Raw genomic sequence first — 27,477 nt, 5'->3', positions numbered from 1 at the left:
TTACACTCTCCACACACACTCATCCCAGCCACACACACAAATTACACTCCCCACACACACTCATCCCAGCCACACACACACATTACACTCCCCACACACACTCATCCGAGCCGCACACACACATTCCACTCCCCACACACACTCATCCCTGCCGCACACACACATTACACTCCCCACACACACTCATCCCAGCCGCACACACACATTACACTCCCCACACACACACACTCATCCCAGCCGCACACACACATTACACTCCCCCACACACACTCATCCCAGCCACACACACACATTACACTCCCCACACACACTCATCCCAGCCACACACACACATTACACTCCCCATGCACACTCATCCCAGTCACACACACACATTACACTCTCCACACACACTCATCCCAGCCACACACACAAATTACACTCCCCACACACACTCATCCCAGCCACACACACACATTACACTCCCCACACACACTCATCCCAGCCACACACACACATCCCACTCCCCACATACAGTCATCCGAGCCGCACACACACATTCCACTCCCCACACACACTCATCCCAGCCGCACACACACATTACACTCCCCACACACACTCATCCCAGCCGCACACACACATCCCACTCCCCACATACAGTCATCCGAGCCGCACACACACATTCCACTCCCCACACACACTCATCCCAGCCGCACATACACATTACACCCCCCACACACACTCACCCCAGCCGCCCATACACATTACACCCCCCCCAAGACACACTCATCCCAGCCACACATACACATTACACCCCCCACACACACTCACCCCAGCAACACATACACATTACACCCCGCGCACACACTCATCCCAGCCGCACACACATTACACCCCCCACACACACTCATCCCAGCCGCACATACACATTACACTCCCCACACACACTCATCCCAGCCACACACACACATTACACGCCCTACACACACACTCACCCCAGCCCAACATACACATTACACTCCCCACACACACTCATCCCATTCGCACATACACATTACACCCCCCACACACACTCATCCCTGCCGCACACACACTTTACACTTCCCACACACACTCATCCCAGCCACACACACACATTACACTCCCCACACACACTCATCCGAGCCGCACACACACATTACACTCCCCACACACACTCATCCCAGTCACACACACACATTACACTCCCCACACACACTCATCCCAGCTGCACAGACACATTACACTCCCCACACACACTCATCCCAGCCGCACACACACATTACACTCCCCACACACACTCACCCCAACCTCACACACACATTCCACTCCCCACACACACTCATCCCAGCCGCACACACACATTACACACCCCACACACACTCATCCCAGCCGCACACACACATTACACTCCCCACACACACTCATCCCAGCCGCATAGACACATTACACTCCCCACACACACTCTTCCCAGCCGCACACACACATTACACTCCCCACACACACTCATCCCAGCCGCACACACATTACACTCCCCACACACACTCATCCCAGCCGCACACACACATTCTACTCCCCACACACACTCATCCCAGCCGCACAGACACATTACACTCCCCACACACACTCATCCCAGCCGCACACACACATTACACCCCCACACACACTCATCCCAGCCGCACATACACATTACACCCCCAACACACACTCACCCCAGACGCACATACACATTACACCCCCCCCAGACACACTCATCCCAGCCACACACACACATTACACCCCCCACACACACTCACCCCAGCCACACATACACATTACACCCCGCACACACACTCATCCCTGCCGCACACACACATTACACCCACCCACACACACAAACCCCAGAAGCGCAAACACATTACCCCCCTCACACACACTCATACCAGCCGCACACACACATTACACTCCCCACACACACTCATCCCAGCCGCACATACACATTACACTCCCCACACACACTCATCCCAGCCGCACACACACATTACACTCCCCACACACACACTCACCCCAGCCGCACATACACATTACACTCCCCACACACACTCATCCCAGTCGCACATACACATTACACCCCCCACACACACACTCATCCCAGTCGCACATACACATTACACCCCCCACACACACACTCATCCCATCCGCACATACACATTACACTCCCCACACACACTCAGCCCAGACGCACATACACATTACACTCCCCACACACACTCATCCCAGACGCACATACACATTACACCCCCCCCACACACACTCATCCCAGCCGCACGCACACATTACACTTCCCACACACACTCATCCCAGCCGCACACACACATTACACTCCCCACACACACTCACCCCAGCCGCACACACACCTTACACTTCCCACACACACTCATCCCAGCCGCCCATACACATTACACCCCCCCAAGACACACTCATCCCAGTCGTACATACACATTACACCCCCCCCAGACACACTCATCCCAGCCACACATACACATTACACCCCCCACACACACTCATCCCAGCCGCACACACATTACACCCCCCACACACACTCATCCCAGCCGCACATACATATTACACTCCCCACACACACTCATCCCATTCGCACATACACATTACACCCCCCACACACACTCATCCCTGCCGCACACACACTTTACACTTCCCACACAAACTCATCCCAGCCACACACACACATTACACTCCCCACACACACTCATCCGAGCCGCACACACACATTACACTCCCCACACACACTCATCCCAGTCACACACATACATTACACTCCCCACGCACACTCATCCCAGCCGCACAGACACATTACACTCCCCAAACACACTCATCCCAGCCGCACACACACATTACACTCCCCACACACACTCACCCCAACCTCACACACACATTCCACTCCCCACACACACTCATCCCAGCCGCACACACACATTACACACCCCACACACACTCATCCCAGCCGCACAGACACATTACACTCCCCACACACACTCATCCCAGCCGCACACACACATTACACTCCCCACACACACTCATCCCAGCCGCATAGACACATTACACTCCCCACACACACTCATCCCAGCCGCACACACACATTACACTCCCCACACACACACATCCCAGCCGCACACACATCATACTCCCCACACACACTCATCCCAGCCGCACACACACATTCTACTCCCCACACACACTCATCCCAGCCGCACAGACACATTACACTCCCCACACACACTCATCCCAGCCGCACACACACATTACACCCCCACACACACTCATCCCAGCCGCACATACACATTACACCCCCAACACACACTCACCCCAGTCGCACATACACATTACAACCCCCCCAGACACACTCATCCCAGCCACACACACACATTACACCCCCCACACACACTCACCCCAGCCACACATACACATTACACCCCGCACACACACTCATCCCTGCCGCACACACACATTACAGCCCCCCACACACACAAACCCCAGACGCGCAAACACATTACCCCCCTCACACACACTCATCCCAGCCGCACACACACATTACACTCCCCACACACACTCATCCCAGCCGCACATACACATTACACTCCCCACACACACTCCTCCCAGCCGCACACACACATTACACTCCCCACACACACACTCATCCCAGCCGCACATACACATTACACTCCCCACACACACTCATCCCAGTCGCACATACACATTACACCCCCCACACACACACTCATCCCAGCCACACATACACATTACACTCCCCACACATACTCACCCCAGACGCACATACACATTACACTCCCCACACACACTCATCCCAGCCGCACATACACATTACACCCCCCCACACACACTCATCCCAGCCGCACGCACACATTACATTTCCCACACACACTCATCCCAGCCGCACACACACATTACACTCCCCACACACACTCACCCCAGCCGCACACACACCTTACACTTCCCACACACACTCATCCCAGCCACACACACACATTACACTCCCCACACACACTCATCCCAGCCACACACACACATTACACTCCCCATGCACACTCATCCCAGTCACACACACACATTACACTCTCCACACACACTCATCCCAGCCACACACACAAATTACACTCCCCACACACACTCATCCCAGCCACACACACACATTACACTCCCCACACACACTCATCCGAGCCGCACACACACATTCCACTCCCCACACACACTCATCCCAGCCGCATACACACATTACACTCCCCACACACACTCATCCCAGCCGCACACAAACATTACACCCCCACACACACTCATCCCAGCCGCACATAACATTACACCCCCCACACACACTCACCCCAGCCACACACACACATTACACTCCCCACACACACTCATCCGAGCCGCACACACACATTCCACTCCCCACACACACTCATCCCAGCCGCACACACACATTACACTCTCCACACACACTCATCCCAGCCGCACACACACATTACACTCCCCACACACACTCATCCCAGTCGTACATACACATTACACCCCCCCCAGACACACTCATGCCAGCCACACATACACATTACACCCCCCACACACACTCACCCCAGCAACACATACACATTACACCCCGCACACACACTCATCCCAGCCACACACACACTACACCCCCCACACACACTCATCCCAGCCGCACACACACATTACACTCCCTACACACACACTCACCCCAGGCGCACATACACATTACACTCCCCACACACACTCATCCCATTCGCACATACACATTACACCCCCCACACACACTCATCCCTGCCGCACACACACTTTACACTTCCCACACACACTCATCCCAGCCACACACACACATTACACTCCCCACACACTCATCCGAGCCGCACACACACATTACACTCCCCACACACACTCATCCCAGTCACACACACACATTACACTCCCCACACACACTCATCCCAGCCGCACAGACACATTACACTCCCCACACACACTCATCCCAGCCGCACACACACATTACACTCCCCACACACACTCACCCCAGCCTCACACACACATTCCACTCCCCACACACACTCATCCCAGCCGCACACACACATTACACACCCCACACACACTCATCCCAGCCGCACAGACACATTACACTCCCCACACACACTCATCCCAGCCGCACACATACATTACACTCCCCACACACACTCATCCCAGCCGCACAGACACATTACACTCCCCACACACACTCATCCCAGCCGCACACACACATTACACTCCCCACACACACTCATCCCAGCCGCGCACACATTACACTCCCCACACACACTCATCCCAGCCGCACACACACATTCTACTCCCCACACACACTCATCCCAGCCGCACAGACAAATTACACTCCCCACACACACTCATCCCAGCTGCACACACACATTACACCCCCACACACACTCATCCCAGCCGCACATACACATTACACCCCCAACACACACTCACCCCAGTCGCACATACACATTACACCCCCCCCAGACACACTCACCCCAGCCACACCTACACATTACACCCCGCACACACACTCATCCCTGCCGCACACACACATTACACCCCCCCACACACACAAACCCCAGACGCGCAAACACATTACCCCCCTCACACACACTCATCCCAGCCGCACACACACATTACACTCCCCACACACACTCATCCAAGCCGCACATACACATTACACTCCCCACACACACTCATCCCAGCCACACACACACATTACACTCCCCACACACACACTCACCCCAGCCGCACATACACATTACACTCCCCACACACACTCATCCCAGTCGCACATACACATTACACCCCCCACACACACACTCATCCCAGCCGCACATATACATTACACTCCCCACACACACTCACCCCAGACGCACATACACATTACACTCCCCACACACACTCATCCCAGCCGCACATACACATTACACCCCCCCCAACACACTCATACCAGCCGCACGCACACATTACACTTCCCACACACACTCATCCCAGCCGCACACACACATTACACTCCCCACACACACGAACCCCAGCCGCACACACACATTACACTTCCCACACACACTCATCCCAGCCGCACGCACACATTACACTTCCCACACACACTCATCCCAGCCGCACACACACATTACACTCCCCACACACACTCATCCCAGCCGCACACACACATTACACTCCCCACACACACTCATCCCAGCCGCACACACACATTACACTCCCCACACACACTCATCCCAGCCACACACACATTACACTCCCCACACACACTCATCCCAGCCGCACACACACGTTACACCCCCCACACACACTCATCCCAGCCGCACAAACACATTACACCCCCCACACACACTCATCCCAGCCGCACACACATTACACTCCCCACACACACTCATCCCAGCCGCACACACACGTTACACCCCCCACACACACTCATCCCAGCCGCACACACATTACACTCACCACACACACTCATCCCAGCCACACACACATTACACTCCCCACACACACTCATCCCAGCCGCACACACACGTTACACCCCCCACACACACTCATCCCAGCCGCACAAACACATTACACTCCCCACACACACTCATCCCAGCCACACACACATTACACTCCCCACACACACTCATCCCAGCCGCACACACACGTTACACCCCCCACACACACTCATCCCAGCCGCACACACATTAAACCCCCCACACACACTCATCCCAGCCGCACACACACATTACACTCCCTACACACACTCATCCCAGCCGTACACACACATTACACTCCCCACACACACTCATCACAGCCACACACACATTACACCCCCCACACACACTCATCTCAGCCGCGCACACACATTACACTCCCAACACACACTCATCCCAGCCGTACACACACATTACGCTCCCCACACACACTCATCCCAGCCGCACACACACATTACACTCCCCGCTCACACTCATCACAGCCACACACACACATTCCACTCCCCACATACACTCATCCCAGCCGCACACACACATTACACTCCCCACACACACTCATCCCAGCCGCACACACATTACACTCCCCACACACACTCATCTCAGTCGCAACCACACATTACACTCCCCACACACACTCATCCCAGCCGCACACACATTACACTCCCCACACACACTCATCCCAGCCACACATACACATTACAACCCCCACTCACACTCACCCCAGCCGCACATACACATTACACTACCTTAAATTCAATCCCTCTGTTAATGAATGCGAGCACACCATAGGCCTTCTTCACAGCTCTATCCACTTGAGTGGCAACTTTCAAAGATGTATGAACATAGACCCCAAGATATCTCTGCTCCTCCACATTGCCAAGAGCTCTACAGTTAACCCTGTATTCCGCATTCATATTTGTCCTTCCAAAATGGACAACCTCACACTTTTCAGGGTTAAAATCCATCTGCCACTTCTCAGCCCAGCCCAGCATCCTATCTATGTCTCTTTGCAGCCGACAACAGCCCTCCTTACTATCCACAACTCCACCAATCTTCGTATCGTCTGCAAATTTACTGACCCACCCTTCAACTCCCTCGTCCAAGTCATTAATGAAAATCACAAACAGCAGAGGACCCAGAACTGATCCCTGCGGTACGCCACTGGTAACTGGGATCCAGGCTGAATATTTGCCATCCACCATCACTCTCTGACTTCTATCGGTTAGCCAGTTCGTTATCCAACTGGCCAAATTTCCCACTATCCCATGCCTCCTTACTTTCTGCAGAAGTCTACCATGGGAAACCTTATCAAATGCCTTACTAAAATCCATGTAGACTACATCCACTGCTTTACCTTCATCCACATGCTTGGTCACCTCCTCAAAGAATTCAATAAGACTTGTAAGGCAAGACCTACCCCTCACAAATCCGTGCTGACTATCCGTAATCAAGCAGTGTCTTTCCAGATGCTCAGAAATCCTATCCCTCAGTACCCTTTCCATGACTTTGCCTACCACCGAAGTAAGACTAACTGGCCTGTAATTCCCAGGGTTATCCCTAGTCCCTTTTTTGAACAGGGGACGACATTCGCCACTCTCCAATCCCCTGGTACCACCCCTATTGACAGTGAGGACGAAAAGATCATTGCCAACAGCTCTGCAATTTCATCTCTTGCTTCCCATAGAATCCTTGGATATATCCCGTCAGGCCCGGGGGACTTTTCTATCCTCAAGTTTTTCAAAATGCCCAACACATCATCTTTCCGAACAAGTATTTCCTCGTGCTTACCAGTCTGTTTCACACTGTCCTCTCCAACAATATGGCCCCTCTCATTTGTAAGTACAGAAGAAAAGTACTCGTTCAAGACCTCTCCTATCTCTTCAGACTCAATACACAATCTCCCGCTACTGTCCTTGATCGGACCTACTCTCGCTCTAATCATTCTCATATGTCTCACATATGTGTAAAAGGCCTTGGGGTTTTCCTTGATCCTACCCGCCAAAGATTGTTCATGCCCTCTCTTAGCTCTCCTAATCCCTTTCTTAAGATCCCTCCTGGCTATCTTGTATCCCTCCAGCGCCCTGTCTGAACCTTGTTTCCTCAGCCTTACATAAGTCTCCTTTTTCCTCTTAACAAGACATTCAACCTCTCTTGTCAACCGTGGTTCCCTCACTTGACCATCTCTTCCCTGCCTGACAGGGACATACATATCAAGGACACATAGTACCTGTTCCTTGAACAAGTTCCACATTTCACTTGTGTCCTTCCCTGACAGCCTATGTTCCCAACTTATGCACTTCAATTCTTGTCTGACAACATCGTATTTACCCTTCCCCCAATTGTAAACCTTGCCCTGTTGCACGCACCTATCCCTCTCCATTACTAAAGTGAAAGTCACAAAATTGTGGTCACTATCTCCAAAATGCTCCCCCACTAACAAATCTATCACTTGCCCTGGTTCATTACCAAGTACTAAATCCAATATTGCCCCTCCTCTGGTCGGACAATCTACATACTGTGTTAGAAAAGCTTCCTGGACACACTGCACAAACACCATCCCATCCAAACTATTTGATCTAAAGAGTTTCCACTCAATGTTTGGGAAGTTAAAGTCACCCATGACTACTACCCTGTGACTTCTGCACCTTTCCAAAATCTGTTTCCCAATCTGTTCCTCCACATCTCTGCTACTATTGGGGGGCCTATAGAAAACTCCTAACAAGGTGACTGCTCCTTTCCTATTTCTGACTTCAACCCATACTACCTCAATAGGGTGATACTCCTCGAACTGCCTTTCTGCAGCTGTTATACTATCTCTAATTAACAATACCACCCCCCCCCCCCACCCACCACCTCTTTTACCACCCTCCCTAATCTTATTGAAACATCTATAACCAGGGACCTCCAACAACCATTTCTGCCCCTCTTCTATCCAAGTTTCCATGATGGCCACCACATCGTAGTCCCAAGTACCGATCCATGCCTTAAGTTCACCCACCTTATTCCTGATGCTTCTTGCGTTGAAGCATACACACTTCAACCCATCTCCGTGCCTGCGAGTACTCTCCTTTGTCAGTGTTCCCTTTCCCACTGCCTCACTACACGCTTTGGCGTCCTGAATATCGGCTACCTTAGTTGCTGGACTACAAATCCGGTTCCCATTCCCCTGCCAAATTAGTTTAAACCCTCCCGAAGAGTACTAGCAAACCTCCCTCCCAGGATATTGGTGCTCCTCTGGTTCAGACGCAACCCGTCCTGCTTGTACAGGTCCCACCTTCCCCAGAATGCGCTCCAATTATCCAAATACCTGAAGCCCTCCCTCCTACACCATTCCTGCAGCCACGTGTTCAGCTGCACTCTCTCCCTATTCCTAGCCTCGCTATCACGTGGCACCGGCAACAAACCAGAGATGACAACTCTGTCTGTCCTGGCTTTTAACTTCCAGCCTAACTCCCTAAACTCATTTATTACCTCCACACCCCTTTTCCTACCTATGTCGTTGGTACCAATGTGCACCACGACTTCTGGCTGCTCACCCTCCCCCTTAAGGATCCTGAAGACACGATCCGAGACATCCCTGGCCCTAGCACCCGGGAGGCAACATCCCTTCCGGGAGTCTCGCTCGCGACCACAGAATCTCCTATCTATTCCCCTAACCATTGAATCTCCTACAACTATTGCTTTTCTATTCTCCCCCCTTCCCTTCTGAGCCCCAGAGCCAGACTCAGTGCCAGAGACCTGGCCGCTAGGGCCTTCCCCCGGTAGGTCATCCCCCCCAACAGCATCCAAAACGGTATACTTGTTTTGAAGGGGAACGGCCACGAGGGATCCCTGCACTGTCTGCCTGGGTTTTTTTTCCCCTGACTGTAACCCAGCTATTCTTGTCCTGTACCTTGGGTGTGGTTACCTCCCTGTAACTCTTCTCAATCACCCCCTCTGCCTCCCGGATGATCCGAAGTTCATCCAGCTTCAGCTCCAGTTCCCTAACACGGTCTTTGAGGAGCTGAAGTTGGGTGCACTTCCAGCAGGTATAGTCAGCGGGGGCACCAGTGGTATCCCTCACCACCCACATCCTACAGGAGGAGCATGCAACTGGCCTAGCCTCCATCCCCTCTTACCTTAAAGAATATAGCTGCCCTGTGGACCAACTGGATCTCCGCCCTCCGACTCTGCTCCCAGTCAGCTACACTCTCTGTAAACTCCTGGCTCTCTTCTCACTCTTTGCGGAAATGTAGGAAACAAAATGAAAGGAGCACCTTACTCCTTCCTCACCTAACTCCCTCAGTCACCAAACTCTCACTATCGCACTCAAATGCACCAAATTCAGCACTCCCTCGGTCACCAAACTCTCACTATCGCACTCAAATGCACCAAATTCAGCACTCCCTCGGTCACCAAACTCTCACTATCGCACTCAAATGCACCAAATTCAGCACTCAGTGCAAACAAAGTCTGCACTGTAGGGGATCACTTTTATACTGTGAATTTTAGCCTCTGAAAACTGGCCTAATCCAATTAACTAATTAACAAGCTCCAGCTGCAAGTGCCTACAGGTAGAAGCTTTGTTTAAAGCTGATTGAAAATTCACCTTCTTCTAAACCAAACAGCAACTTTTAAGTTAATTAACTAAATAAAAGAAAGACTAGACTTTAGATAAAAATGAAGCCTTATGCTCCCTCAGTCACCAAACTCTCACTTTAGCGCTCAAATGCACCAAATTCAGCACTCAGTGCATCCTTCCTATAATGCGGCGACCAGAATTGCATGCAATACTCCAAATGCGGCCGCACCAGAGTTTTGTACAGAGGCAACATAACCTCATGGCTCCGAAACTCAATCCCTCTACTAATAAAAGCTAACACACCGTACGCCTTCTTAACAACCCTATCAACCTGGGTGGCAACTTTCAGGGATCTATGTACATGGACACCGAGATCTCTCTGCTCATCCATACCACCAAGAATCTTACCATTAGCCCAGTACTCTGTCTTCCTGTTATTCTTTCCAAAATGAATCACCTCACACTTTTCTGCATTAAACTCCATTTGCCACCTCTCAGCCCAGCTCTGCAGCTTATCTATGTCTCTCTGTAACCTGTAACATCCTTCCGCACTGTCCACAACTCCACCAACTTTAGTGTCATCTGCAAATTTACTCACCCATCCTTCTCCTCCAGGTCATTTATAAAAATGACAAACAGCAGTGGCCCCAAAACAGATCCTTGTGGTACACCACCAGTAACTGGACTCCAGGCTGAACATTTCCCATCAACCACCACCCTTTGTCTTCTTCCAGCTAGACAATTTCTGATCCAAACTGCTAAATCACCCTGAATCCCATGCCTCCGTATTTTCTGCAGTAGCCTACTGTGGGGAACCTTATCAAACACTTTACTGAAATCCATATACACCACATCAACTGCTTTACCCTCATCCACCTGTTTGGTCACCTTCTCAAAGAACTTAATAAGGTTTGTGAGGCACGACCTACCCTTCACAAAACCATGTTGACTATCTCTAATCAAATTATTCCTTTCCAGATGATTATACATCCTATCTCTTATAAATCTTTCCAAGATTTTGCCCACAACAGAAGTAAGGCTCACTGGTCTATAGTTACCGGTTTTGTCTCTACTCCCCTTCTTGAACAAGGGGAGAACATTTGCTATGCCCCAGTATTCTGGCAATTTCCTGTAGACGAAGATGACTTAAAGATCAAAGCCAAAGGCTCAGCAATCTCCTCCCTAGCTTCCCAGAGAATCCTAGGATAAATCCCATCCGGCCCAGGGGACTTATCTATTTTCACACTTTCCAGAATAGCTAACACCTCCTCCTTATGAACCTCAAGACCTTCTAGTCTAGTAGCCTGTATCTCAGCATTCTCCTCGACAACATTGTCTTTTTCCTGTGTGAAAACTGATGAAAAATATTCATTTAGCACCTCTCCTATCTCCTCGGACTCCACGCACAACTTCCCACTATTGTCCTTGACTGGCCCTACTCTTACTCTAGTCATTGGTTTATTCCTGACATACCTATAGAAAGCTTTAGGGTTATCCTTGATCCTAGCTCCAAAGACTTCTTATGTCCCTTCCTGGCTCTTCTTAGCTCTCTCTTTAGGTCCTTCCTAGCTAACGTGTAACTCTCGAGCACCCTAACTGAACCTTCACGTCTCATTTTACATAAGCCTCCTTCTTCCTCTTGACAAGTGTTTCAACTGCTTTAGTAAACCACGGTTCCCTTGCTCGACCACTTCCTCCCTGCCTGACAGGTACATACTTATCAAGGACATGCAGTAGCTGTTCCTTGAACAAGCTCCACATTTCCATTGTGCCCATCCCCTGCAGTTTTCCTCTCCATCCGATGCATACTAAGTCTTGCCTCATCGCATCATAATTGCCTTTCCCCCAGCTATAACTCTTGCGCTGTGGTATATACCTATCCCTTTCCATCACTAAAGTAAACATAATCGAATTGTGGTCACTATCACCAAAGTGCTCACCTACCTCCAAATCTAACACCTGTCCTGGTTCATGACCCAGTACCAAATCCAATATGGCCTCGCCTCTCGTTGGCCTATCTACATAATAATAATAATAATAATCGCTTATTGTCACAAGTCGGCTTCAATTAAGTTACTGTGAAAAACCCCTAGTCGCCACATTCCGGCACTTGTTCGGGGAGGCCGGTACGGGAATTGATCCCGCGTTGCTGGCCTTGTCCTGCATTACAAGCCAGCTGTTTAGCCCACATGTTCTAAACCCGCCCCTTTAGCACAGCCCCTGGTTTAGCACAGTGGGCTAAACAGCTGGCTTGTAATGCAGGACAAGGCCAGCAACACGGGTTCAATCCCCGAACAGGCGCCGGAGATGTGGCCATCTCGGAGACATGGATAGAGCAGGGACAGGAATGGTTGTTGCAGGTGCCAGGGTTTAGATATTTCAGTAAGCTCAGAGAAGGAGGCAAAAGAGGGGGAGGTGTGGCGCTGCTAGTCAAGAGCAGTATTACGGTGGCGGAGAGGATGCTAGATGGGGACTCATCTTCCGAGGTGGTAAAAGAGGGGGAGGGATGGCATTGTTAGTCAAGGACAGTATTATGGTGGCAGAAATAATGTTTGATGAGGACCCATCTACTGAGGTAGTATGGGCTGAGGTTAGAAACAGGAAAGGTGAGGTCGCCCTGTAAGGGGTTTTCTATAGGCCTCCGAAAATTTCCAGAGATATCAAGGAGAGGATTGCAAAGTTGATTCTGGAAGGAGCGAAAGTAACAGGGTAGTTGTTATGAGGGACTTTAACTTTCCAAATATTGACTGGAAACGCTATAGTTCGAGTACTTTAGATGGGTCAGTTTTTATCCAATGTGTGCAGGAGGGTTTCCTGACGCAGTATGAATTCAGGGAGTTAGGAGTTAAACTAAAAAGTAGGACCTCAAAGGTAGTAATCTCAGGATTGCTACCAGTGCCACAAGCTAATCAGAGTAGGAATGTCAGGATAGATAGGATGAATGTGTGGCTCGAGAGATGGTGCAAGAGGGAGGGATTCAAATTCCTGTGCTAAACCCCCTCTTTTACCACCTTCCCTGAGCTTACTGAAACATCTGAACCCTGGAACTTGCAACAACCATTCCTGTCCCTGCTCTATCCATGTCTCCGAAATGGCCACAACATCGAAGTCACCCACCTTATTCCGGATGCTCCTGGCGTTGAAGAAGACACACTTTAAACCACCTTCCTGCCTGCCGGTACACTCCTGCAACCTTGAAACCTTATCATGACCTCACTACTCTCAACCTCCTGTATACTGGAGCTACAATTCAGGTTCCCATCCCCCTGCTGAATTTGTTTAAACCCTCCCAAAGAGCATTAGCGAATTTCCCCCCCCCCAGGATATTGGTACCCCTTTGGTCCAGGTGTAGACCATCCCGTTTGTAGAGGTCCCACCTACCCCAGAATGCGCCCCAATTATCCAGGTATCTGAATCCCTCCCTCCTGCACCATCCCTGTAGCCACGTGTTCAACTCGTCTCTCTCCCTATTCCTCGTCTCGCTAGCACGTGGCACGGGTAACAACCCAGAGATAATAACTCTGTTTGTTCTAGCTCTAAGATTCCACCCTAGCTCCCTGAATACCTGCCTTACATCCACATCCCTTTTCCTACCTATGTCGTTGGTGCCTATGTGGACCACGACTTGGGGCTGCTCCCCCTCCCCCTTAAGGATCCTGAAAACATGATCCGAGACATCACGCACCCTGGCACCTGGAAGGCAACACATCAACCACGAGTCTCTCTCGTTCCCACAGAATCTCCTATCTATCTCCCCAACTATGGAGTCTCCAATGACTAATGCTCTACTCCTCTCCCCCCTTCCCTTCTGAGCAACAGGGACAGAGTCTGTGCCAGAGACCTGTACCCCATGGCTTACCCCTGGTAAGTTCCCCTCCCCCCCCACCAGTATCCAAAGCGGTATACTTGTTACTAAGAGGAACGACCACAGGGGATCCCTGCACTGACTGCTTCTCCCCAGCCACCTCTCACCATGACCCATCTACCTTCATTCTTCGGAGTAACTACATCCCTGAAGCTTCTATCTATGACCAACTCTGCCTCCCAAATGATCCGAAGTTCATCCAGCTCCAGCTCCCGTTCCCTAACACGGTTTCTGAGGAGCTGGAGATGGGTGCACTTCCCACAGATGAAATCAGCAGGGACACAGGCGGCATCCCTCACCTCAAACATTCTGCAGGAGGAACATTGCACTGCCTTCCCTGCCATCCCCTCTCGATAAAACAAGAAAAAGAAAGCAAGAGCTTACCTTATATTCAGTCAACCCCTTAGGTTAGAGGAGGTGGAAGGGTGGGGGACACTACAAGTGTAGTGTCTTGGGTTTAGCAACCGCCCAACTTATATACAGGTACTATAAATCTTCCCAGAAATCCCCACGGCCGACTTCCTGCAGCTGTAAACATAAGTTTTTAAAGTTACACTTACCTTCCCGACAGGCCCTTGGGCTTTGCTCCCGCCGAAAATCTGGAGGCTGCTTCTCCTGCAAGGTAAGTTTTTTAAGTTATTCTTACCTACCCGACAGGCCCCTGGACACTGTAACATTAAAGGTAACCGAAAATACTGGGTCACAAACTTCGGATCACGTTGTTCATGAAGGTCAGCCGGCATGGGTGCCAAAGGATGGCTGGATGGTAAAAATGGGCAAATAATGTTTGAAAAACACTGGACTACACTGAGCTGTAACAGAAGAAAGGAAGGTTTATTTACAAGGTTTGCGGTACACTGTTCCCAGTGGGACCAATTGGGTCTGAGTTCGGCCAGTCCCGACCTGGCCGACCTTATATACAATAATAATAATCATCTTTATTATTGTCACAAGTAGGCTTACATTAACACTGCAATGAAGTTACTGTGAAAAGCCCCTAGTCGCCACATTCCGGCGCCTGTTCGGGTACACAGAGGGAGAATTCAGAATGTCCAATTCACCTCACAGCACGTCTTTCGGGACTTGTGGGAGGAAACCGGAGCACCCGGAGGAAACCCACGCAGACACGGGGAGAACGTGCAGACTCCGCACAGACAGTGACCCAGCGGGGAATCGAACCCGGGTCCATGACACTGTGAGGCAACAGTGCTAACCACTGTGCTCCCGGGCTGCCTACATGTTAATTGAGCTTCCCCCGCCTCCCTTAGCGGGGAAGCCCCTGTTCAGCAAGGGACACGGTGAATGCAATCGTCCCCACCCCATAAGTCCCGTGAGGGTACAGTTTATAACAATGACTAACTGCTCAGTGGATCTTTATTCAATGAACTGAATTCAAATTCTCCAGAGGCCAGGGTGGGATTTTAACCAACTTCTAATGAGTTCTCCGGTTTATCGGCCCTGTGAAGGTTTCAGGAAATTGCCATGCCCGTCAATAGGAGCACTGAAACTTGATGTTTTATTGTGGGCCTGTTGTCCAGTGGGCATATTTCCTTCAAGGTGACGTTTTGAGTTAAAATTGCCCACACTTCAAGGCGTTTGCTTCATGTAATTAATTGAGATGAGGTCACGGCCATGGAGGGTGGAAGGTGCGCTGGGGAGTGGGGGTCATGTCCCAGGATCAGGAGATCTTTTTTCAGGTCACTCCCAGGTGTGAACTACTCTGGCATTCAGGAGATAATCCAACGTTCACCTCTTCCGGGCCTCTACTCGTCTAGAAGAACAAGGGGGCAGCAGATGCTGGGGAACATTGCCACCTGCAAGTTCCCCTCCACACCACACATCCTGATTGGAAATAGAGGGGGAGGCTGGATGAGGCCATTGAGTTGGATGGTCAGCCATGTTCATTATGAATGGCGGAGCGGGCTCGAAGGGCCGAATGGCTTCCTCCTGCTCCTATTTTCCATGTTTCTACATTCCTTCACTGTCCCTGGGTCAAAATCTTGGAACTGCACCTCAGGGACTGCAGCGGTTCGAGAAGGCAGCTCACCACCACCTTCTCAAAGGTAATTAGGGAAGGGCAACGAAAGCTGGTCTAGTCAGCGAAGCCCACATCTCGCGAAAGAATAAAGAAAAAAATTACATCACGTTTTGAAATCCTCATATGAAATCTGTTGACTGAATCCGGCAGCTACTTTGGACACCCGTTTATAGGCCCCCGGTTAACAGCTGGTAACCCCGTCTTGAGCCCAGGAACACCTCGTTAATAAGAAACAAGATCAGTCATGGTCAACCCCTGTCATGTGATGCAAACTTATTCCGAGGAGGCTGGTCCTTAAGTGGTGAGTTCTAATCAGGCAGGTACCAGGTCGACAGGCAGTTAGTAAACGTGGGTTCCACACCTGGTGGATCGCAACGGTTCCACGGTGGTTTTGAACCTTCAGGGGGGGTGAGGTGACTGACTAAAGCAGCTGGGCTCCTCCAGGACGTTTGCAAATGTGGGCCCTGTTCTGTTGATGGGCTGCCTGCGGGCTTTTTAACTTGGTACTTACTGCTGGCAAGTTCCCAACAACTCTTCCATATGGGCGGCAGGGTAGCACAGTGGTTAGCACAGTTTCTTCACAACACCAGGGTCCCAGGTTCGATTCCCAGCTTGGGTCCCTGTCTGTGCGGAGTCTGCACGTTCTCCCCGTGTCTGCGTGGGTTTCCTCCGGGTGCTCCGGTTTCCTCCCACAAGTCCCGAAAGACGTGCTTGGTAGGTGAATTGGACATTCTGAATTCTCCCTCCGTGTACCCGAACAGGCGCCGGAGTGTGGCGACTAGGGGCTGTTCACAGTAACTTCATTGCAGTGTTAACGTAAGCCTACTTGCGACACTACTGAAGATTATTATTATGTCACGTGATTGAGAGATTTTCGGTCACCAGGAGGCAGAAAGCGATCAGGAGCAGGAGGTCACGGCTGGAAGCTGCCCTCTCTCTGCAGCGCCGCCCCCCCCCAATCCCCTCCCCTCCCAGCCGAGCCTATCTTTCTCCCAGAGGTCAGGTGTAACCGGGAGCCTGTGCGGAAGTAGGAAAATCTGACAAGTTGGATTGTTGAATGGCATTTGTGAACAGTGAGTGGTGACACCCCGGAACAAGGACCATTCAGCCCTCTTTCCTTTGGTTTAACTTCACACAATCACTTTTTTGCCCTTTGAGGAATAGTTGGGGTGGGGGGTGGGGAGGTGGGGTGGGGGTGGGGGGGTTGCGGGGGGCGGGGAGCGGTGGTGGAAGGATTCCCAAGCTGATTATCAGCCCCTCGAACTGTGTAATGAAGCTCCCGCAATGGCCAGCAAGTCCTGGCGTTGGACCTGAGCCCGGATCGTCTTGCCGAGAGGTCGGGGTGCTGTCACTGTGTCAAAGACCCACTATTCAGCCCATCGGGTCCTCGCCGGCTCTTAACAAGAGCAATTCGCCGAGGAAGCGATTCAGCGACCCCGTTGCGACCAGCACGATCTGGATCTCACCCTCGCTGGGCTAGATCCAGATCTGAATATTTAAACGTGCAATCCATCTCATTGAAGCTTCCGGATGCCGATTCACCCGGTGTCCAGTACTCAACGGCCATGATTGGGAGAGCACGCCGGGGCGTGGTTTAGTACTGCTCCACACAAATGTGGACCAGGTGTAACGGCACCTGAGGGGGTGGGTGTCCCCGGCCGTTAGAGCCCCCCAGATGGTTGGGGACAGGGCTGGTTGACATCTGGGCACTACCGAGGTGCCTGGGTGGCACTGCCAAGGTGCCAGGGTGAGGTGGTATGTATTAGGGGTAGTACAGTACCTGTGATGCCGAGAGGCTATTGGTAGACAGACACTGGGTCCTGATTGGATCTGCCGCCTGCTGGCTCCACCCAGTAAGGCGGAGTATAAGAACCTGGGTTCTCCCAGCAGCCGCATTCTGTAACTGAGCTGCTGGGGAACAAGTCTGCTTAATAAAGCCTTTGATTGACTTCATCTCTTCTCGTCTCGTGAGTAATTGATTGTGCTACACAGGGACATGGCACGAGTGCCAGGCTGGCAGTGCCAGGGGTTGGGACAGAAGGTGGGGGTCTTGCCAGTCGGGAGGGGTGGTGAGCAGGGCTTCCTGGGTGCTTGCCCAAGGTTGGTGGGTGTGGGGGGGCGGGGGGTCAAAAGGGGGGGGGGGGGGGAGTGGCCTGGAAGGTGGGGGGAGGTACGGGGCAGCCTTTCAAAATGGCGCTTGCCAGCAGGAAATTCTCAGGGGCCAAAACAAACGGCAAAGTGCCATCCGGTTGCAGGGCTGAAGTCACTGAGACACACCCCGTTGATCGCCCCGTTCAGCAGACGTTAACTTGTGTCCTGGTCTCAGGGTGGGAAAGGATGATCAACAGCAAATATTCATTGAATTTCCTTTTGCCTTCATCCAGCGAGTAGAATCTATCTCTTGATGTCAAATAACGTTTGGGCCAAGATGGTCGAGTGAGGGAACCATGGTTGACAAGAGAGGTTGAATGTCTCGTTAAGAGGAAGAAGGAGACTTATGTAAGGCTGAGGAAACAAGGTTCAGACAGGGCGCTGGAGGGATACAAGATAGCCAGGAGGGAACTGAAGAAAGGGATTAGGAGAGCTAAGAGAGGGCAGGGTAGGATCAAGGAAAACCCCAAGGCCTTTTACACATATGTGAGAAATATGAGAATGACTAGAGCGAGGGTAGGTCCGATCAAGGACAGTAGCGGGAGATTGTGTATTGAGTCTGAAGAGATAGGAGAGGTCTTGAACGAGTACTTTTCTTCAGTATTTACAAATGAGAGGGGCCATGTTGTTGGAGAGGACAGTGTGAAACAGATTGGTAAGCTCAAGGAAATACTTGTTAGGAAGGAAGATGTGTTGGGCATTTTGAAAAACTTGAGGATAGTCAAGTCCCCTGGGCCTGACGAGATATATCCAAGGATTCTATGGAAAGCAAGAGATGAAATTGCAGAGCCGTTGGCAATGATCTTTTCGTCCTCACTGTCAACAGGGGTGGTACCAGGGGATTGGAGAGTGGCGAATGTCGTGCCCCTGTTCAAAAAAGGGAATAGGGATAACCCTGGGAATTACAGGCCAGTTAGTCTTACTTTGGTGGTAGGCAAAGTAATGGAAAGGGCACTGAGGGATAGGATTTCTGAGCATCTGGAAAGACACTGCTTGATTAGGGATAGTCAGCACGGATTTGTGAGGGGTAGGTCTTGCCTTACAAGTCTTATTGAATTTTTTGAGGAGGTGACCAAGCATGTGGATGAAGGTAAAGCAGTGGATGTAGTGTACATGGATTTTAGTAAGGCATTTGATAAGGTTCCTCATGGTAGGCTTATGCAGAAAGTAAGGAGGCATGGGATGGTGGGACATCTGGGCCAGTTGGATAACGAACTGGCTAACCGATAGAAGTCAGAGAGTGGTGGTGGATGGCAAATATTCAGCCTGGATCCCAGTTACCAGTGGCGTACCGCAGGGATCAGTTCTGGGTCCTCTGCTGTTTGTGATTTTCATGAATGACTTGGATGAGGGAGTTGAAGGGTGGGTCAGTAAATTTGCAGACAATACGAAGATTGGTGGAGTTGTGGATAGTAAGGAGGGCTGTTGTCGGCTGCAAAGAGACATAGATAGGATGCAGAGCTGGGCTGAGAATGGCAGATGGAGTTTAACCCTGAAAAGTGTGAGGTTGTCCATTTTGGAAAGACAAATATGAATGCGGTGTACAGGGTTAACGGTAGGTTCTTGGCAAAGTGGAGGAGCAGAGAGATCTTGGGGTCTATGTTCATACATCTTTGAAAGTTGCCACTCAAGTGGATAGAGCTGTGGAGAAGGCCTATGGTGTGTTAGCGTTCATTAACAGAGGGATTGAATTTAAGAGCCGTGAGGTGATGATGCAGCTATACAAAACCTTGGTAAGGCCACATTTGGAGTACTGTGTACAGTTCTGGTCGCCTCATTTTAGTAAGGATGTGGAAGCTCTGGAAAAGGTGCAAAGGAGATTTACCAGGATGTTGCTGGAATGGAGAGTAGGTCTTACGAGGAAAGGTTGAGGGTGCTAGGCCTTTTCTCATTAGAACGGAGACGGATGAGGGGCGACTTGATAGAGGTTTATAAGATGATCAGGGGAATAGATAGAGTAGACAGTCAGAGACTTTTTCCTGGATGGAACAAACCATTACAAGGGGACATAAATTTTAGGTGAATGGTGGGAGATATAGGTAGGATGTCAGAGGTAGGTTCTTTACCCTCAGAGTAGTGGGGGTATGGAATGCACTGCCTGTGGAAGTAGTTGAGTCGGAAACATTAGGGACCTTCAAGTAGCTATTGGATAGGTACATGGATTACGGTAGAATGATATAGTGTAGATTAATTTGTTCTTAAGGGCAGCACGGTAGCATTGTGGATAGCACAATTGCTTCACAGCTCCAGGGTCCCAGGTTCGATTCCGGCTTGGGTCACTGTCTGTGCGGAGTCTGCACGTCCTCCCCGTGTCTGCGTGGGTTTCCTCCAGGTGCTCCGGTTTCCTCCCACAGTCCAAAGATGTGCAGGTTAGGTGGATTGGCCATGATAAATTGCCCTTAAGTGTCCAAAATTGCCCTTAGTGTTGGGTGGGGTTACTGGGATATGGGGATAGGGTGGTGGTGTTGACCTTGGGTAGGGTGCTCTTTCCAAGAGCTGGTGCAGACTCGATGGGCCGAATGGCCTCCTTCTGCACTGTAAATGCAATGATAATCTATGATTAATCTAGGACAAAGGTTCGGCACAACATCGTGGGCTGAAGGGCCTGTTCTGTGCTGTATTTTTCTGTGTTCTGTGTTCTAATGTGACAGTTTATTGACACCTGAACAGACTGGACTCAAATCGAAACCAACCTTGCTCAAACAGAGTGAGAATTTGATCTGCGGCCTCATCGTCTGAAGCAAACTACATTCTGTTAACCAACGTGTGGTGAATTTACATCTTGCCCTCAGCGCTGAACATACCAGGTCCAATCCTGGACTGTGGCTCTCTCGCTGTGGCCCATAGCAGGAATGGAGCTCACTTTCCTTGCCTGCAGCCTGTAACTTTGTACAAGCTGTGCAGGCAGACATCGGCCCGAGGAGTCGAATGGCCTCCTTCTGTGCTGCATTATCCTATGTGGAGCTTAAATGCCAGCTGAGGCCTGTTGACGCTGCAGCAAACGTTCCGATGTCCTAAGTTTCGACTGTTGCTAAATTTATGGCACAATGTGTTTTGCAGAATAGATGGAAGCTGAGAGGAAGCGGTGAACACTGCAGGAAAGAGATGAGAAATTAGTCTCAACCGTCGGTCATTGGGTCATCTATGCTTCCTGTAATAAGATACACAGCACGGTAGCATGGTGGTTAGCACAATTGCCTCACAGCTCCAGGGTCCCAGGTTCGATTCCCGGTTTGGGTGACTGTCTGTGCGGAGTCTGCACGTCCTCCCCGTGTGTGCGTGGGTTTCCTCCGGGTGCTCCGGTTTCCTCCCACAGTCCAAAGATGTGCGGGTTAGGTGGATTGGCCATGATAAATTGCCCTTGGTGTCCAAAATTGGCCTTAGTGTTGGGTGGGGTTACTGGGTTATGGGGATAGGGTGGAGGTGTGGACCTTGGGTAGGGTGCTCTTTCCAAGAGCCGGTGCAGACTCGATGGACCGAATGGCCTCCTTCTGCACTGTAAATTCTATGATCTATGAACCCTCATGAGGCCCATGGGGATACACTAATCAATCTCCCTGCAGAACTCATGGAATACGAGCTTCTTAGCTAGTGGGCATAAGGCCCCCCCCAGCCCGTTAGCTTCTTCTGTCAAAGTCGTCCCGGACGGGGACCGGCATTCCCCGAGTCCCGACTGGATGTAGGCCGTAATAGCGGCCATTTTTCTATGACTTGAACAAACTTCCGTTTAGTTGCCTCATCGGGTCTTCATACTGGCGACGAGGTCATAACAACGATTGTGATTCTGGATGTCCCAGCCACATTGGAAAACTGCCACGCAGGAATGAGGTCGGAGGAGTTGTGAAAATGCCCCTCTTTGGGAAATTAGAAGCCTTTTGATGCAGGCCTGTAGGATTGGGCCCAATAAGCTGAGCAAATGCGGTATTTCTTCCAGGCGAATGGCATCAGTGGAGAGGACAGACGGAAGGTGATCCTCCTGACCACCCTGACCTTCGGCATAATCAAAGGCCTAACGTACCCGGCAGGCCTGGTTTCAAAGTCCTTTGATGAACTAGTGGAGTTAGCGCCAAATTATTACGACCCCAAACCGTCAGTGATAATGCAACAGTGTCAGTTTTACACGGCTGTGCGGAGTCGGTGACAGACATTTTGACAGGGCTCCAAAGCTTGCCAGAACATTGTGAGTTTGGCCCATCCCTCTCCGAGATGCTGAGAGACCGTTTGGTGTGCGGGATTAACAGCGTGGCAAATCAGAGGAATTTAGACCTGGAAAGAGCCATTGAATCCGCCCTGTCACGTGAGAATGCTGAGAAGGGGGTTCAGGAGCTCCATGGTTCTGTTGACTACAGAGTCCATACCGACGGACAGGAGTGCAGCGCCCTCTCAGGACAGGGCTCGCAAGGTTCAATCACCGCCAAAGCAGAACCAAGTGTCCAACGTAACATCCAGACTCGATGGTCAAGGGCCACCACAGACCAGCGTGACATTTCCCCGGAGAACCAAGAGGAGGGGGAGCGCCAATGGCATTGCTCCACTTGCGATCGCAGAACGCGTGGCGAACAAGGCTGCCCGAATCGACAAAGAACACGCCTTCCTGGGCAGAAGAGGTCATCCCGAGACAGGCCCTGCCACGTGGCCCACCCCCAGCTGAACTACATCCCAGCCCCTAAGCTGGCACCAATTTGGATTAGACTTCAGGTCAATAGCCACCCCCCCCGATAATGCAGGTTGGCAGAGGGGTTGCCATCTCCACCGTTGGTCAACATGCCTTCTGCCGGCTTCCCACGGGCATCACCACACCCCAGTCACCCAGGGGCAGATACCATCAGGATTCCACTGATAGGGTGCAGGGGCCGGGACCCAGCCTGCTGGGACGGGAATGACTGTGAACACTTTGCCTGCACCGGCATGGGTACGAGATCCTTGGGTTTTCCAGGAGGGCCTGGGAAAAATTAAAGGGGGCAGGGTGAGAATTTACGTCGACCTGGAGACCCAGTCCTAATATTTCAGAGACTGGCCTGTCCCGCGAAGGTAGGAAACAAGTTGCGATGCTTGGGAAGTTTGGGTATCAGATGGCCGGTCCGATTGGGGCAGTGGGCAGCTCTGGCGATTATAAATTGACAGTGCACAGCGCCTCCTGCCTGGACGGATATCCCGTGCTGCGTGTCGGGGATCTGTACGTGAAGCTATCCGGGCGGCACTCGTTCACGAAGCTGGGCGCGTTGACCACGTGCATCTCCAACGAGAGCCGGACGCAGCATTGCGGACGTACGTTACCATCAATACCCGCAGAGGTTTGTACGAGTATACCTGGCTCCCCTTCGGGGTTTCATCCGCATGCTCGATCTCTCAGGGGGATGGAAGGCCTGGACTGCCCAAAGTGAAGGTTTGCCTGGTCGACGTGCTCACTTCGGGAGCCGCCGAGAACGAACATTTGGACAACTTGGAAGAGGTCCTCGGGCAGTTCTCCCCGCGCGGGTCTCCGTCTGAAGAGAGGCGGTCACGCGGATCAGGATGGCCTGCACCCCGCAGAGAGAAAGGCCCAGGTCGTGAAGCAAGCCCCGGCATCAGAAAGTACGATCGAACGGAGGTCGTTTTTGGGGTTCCTGGACTATCCTGGGAAAACTATCCCAAACGTAACCCTTCACGTGGCGCTGAAAAAGATAAAAAGATGGGCCGTGGTAAACGCAATGGAAAAATTCCCTTTGTACACCTGATCACTTCTTTATCACCACTGGCCATTAACCCCTGCTGGGCCTCTTCAAGGAGGACAAGGGGATTCTGCCCATAGCCTCAGCCCGGAGCGAGCACTGGGAATTGTTATTAGTGGTTGACGAGAAACGACACGATCGTGGCAACGTTGAACTTCATGGGAACTCTGGCCATGGGGGCCGTACAGATCCGTGCCTGGACCCACAGGGATTCCACATTGGCAGAACGGCGCCACATCGTCCTGCACAGCGGGTAGCACGGAAGCCCCCAGCAGTGCTCCAGCCCAACCTCACGAAGCAAGGAGGAGCTCCGTGTGGAGGGTGGTGTCCTCCTCCGACGAGCTCGTGTGATCACCCCGAGGCCGGGTCGAGTGCACGGCCCGGGGCCTTGTATCACGTGGCCTGGAATCAGCGGTGGCAAAATGGTGCCTGGCATCCCGGGAGCACCAGAAGCTCCCTCCGGCAACCTCGCCCCAGCCCTGGGAATGGGCAGGGTGCCCCTGGGTACATCTGCACACGGGCCGGTTCATGGGGTCGATGTTTCTGGGCCTCGTGGATGCCCGCTCCCATTGGCTGGACGTTCACCGTAGCAGCGAGCACGCAGCTCATGGGAACTGTCTTGTAAACAAAGCCTCTGACAGGACATCATCACACTGAGCTACAAAGGCAAGGTTTGAAAATCGGGACGTTTCTGTGCCTGAGCCGGGGAGGCGATGTATTCCAGGAGTCCGTGTCATTCAGGGCTCAGGGGGCGACATTCTTGCCTCCGAGGAAGAAGGTTGCTGCTTCAGGGCCCAGGAACCAGGCCAGACAATGCCAGTGCACTGCTGGAGGAGTGCTGAACTGCTGAAGGCCCTGTTCTTGAGAGGAGGCATTAAATTGAGGGCTTTCTCTGCTCCCTCGTGCAGATGTAAAAGATCATGGGCTGGATTCTCTGTTTCTGAGGCTAAGTTCGGAAGATCTGGTGCGTTTTACGTTAAAAAAAATCAGCGCCGCCTCCTCACCAATCCTGCGACCGGTGAGGTGCTAGCGATGTGTAAAACTCACGGCTCCCACAATATAAACGGGCGGAGGATTGCCGGGCCCGTGGGCGCGCATGCGCACGCCGATGACCTGCGGCGGTCATGCCAGACAACACGGTGCTGGCCGTGCGCATGCTCTGTCATAATATCCACTCATGTGTATAATGAGGTGCAGACAGGCAGTGATTGACATACAGGATGACCAGTAAGCACACAACACAGCACAGCCAATCACCAGAGAGGACACTACCACTATAAAGCCAGAGGGCACTAGGTTTCCCGCTCTCTCGGGACCCAGCCACTGAGACAGTCAGAGTCCACGAGCTAGCACAGTGCAAACACCATGCGGTAGCTAGTGAGTCTGGTCAGGCGAGTACAAGGTCTCCAGTCAGTTCAGTATCGTGTCGACCCACAGCTGAATATGTACAGCAGTTCATCTCGGTGAATAAAACAGTGTTGGATCTTCTCCTGTGTTAGACGTCTGTTTCTAACTTCCCTGCATCGAGTGCAGTCCACATCGAACCAGTCAGCCTACCACATCATACCCGACCTGCCAGATAGTGCCCCCCTGGACATCCCCTGGCCACCCCCCACCAGTTCCCCCAGCCCTCGCCGAAGGCCCCCCCCCCCCCCCCCCCCCCCCCGGCCAGCAGATTACAAAATCAGCGTCAGAGAACGGAGAATCCTGCCATAATTTGAAGAGGCAATAGGACGTTCTCCCTGATACCACGGGACAATATTAATCCCTCAGCCAAAACCACTCAGACAGAGGATCCGGTCAACGTTACGCTGCTGCTTGTTGGAGCTTGTCGAGCGTAAATTCCTCGTTGCTGCTTCATTGGAGGTTTCTAACCATTAAAAATGCATTGGCTAACCCCCCTTCCTAAGGCATAAGAGTTGTCAACGTTTTGGATGGTGGCATTGCGGACTGTGTTATTGCTACAGGCTGATTACCTCAATCTGCCGTTATCCAGGAGCACAGCACACCCTGGTGGGATGTCCTCAGGACGTCACCTGAAGGCCCTCTCACGGGGCTCTGCCCCCGATGGGCTGAGTTCCCGACCAGCCTCCCCGAACAGGAGTCGGAATGTGGGGGCTAGGGGCTTTTCACAGTAACTTCATTTGAAGCCTACTTGTGACAATAAGCGATTTTCATTTTCATTTCATTTCATTCATTTCATTTTCATCTGGGTTGAGACATTGTCAACTCAGGTCAACACCCAAGAAAGAAAGGCCCTTCTCCGACCTTTCAAATGGTCCAAGCTCATCACTGTACATCCAATAATGATTGTGGCAACAGCACCGGGAATCTGGGTATTTAAGGTTGAGTCTCACTGCGTCCAATGGTTTCAATAAGTCGAGGATGTTTGTGCGTTAACACAAGAAACTTAATGGATCACTGGAAAACAAGTGATTCACTGATGTTTACAGAATTCAATACCGGAAAAGTTTATAATGTGACGGTTAGATTGGTTACCCATTTGATTCAATGATCTCCTGAGATTCCGAGGGGGACAAATGAGGCGCTTCCTGTAGTATTATCATAACTGTAAGAACTGC

Source organism: Scyliorhinus torazame, chromosome 30, assembly GCF_047496885.1.
Source record: "Scyliorhinus torazame isolate Kashiwa2021f chromosome 30, sScyTor2.1, whole genome shotgun sequence".
NCBI lineage: Eukaryota > Metazoa > Chordata > Chondrichthyes > Carcharhiniformes > Scyliorhinidae > Scyliorhinus > Scyliorhinus torazame.
Note: the sequence above shows the minus strand (reverse complement) of the source record.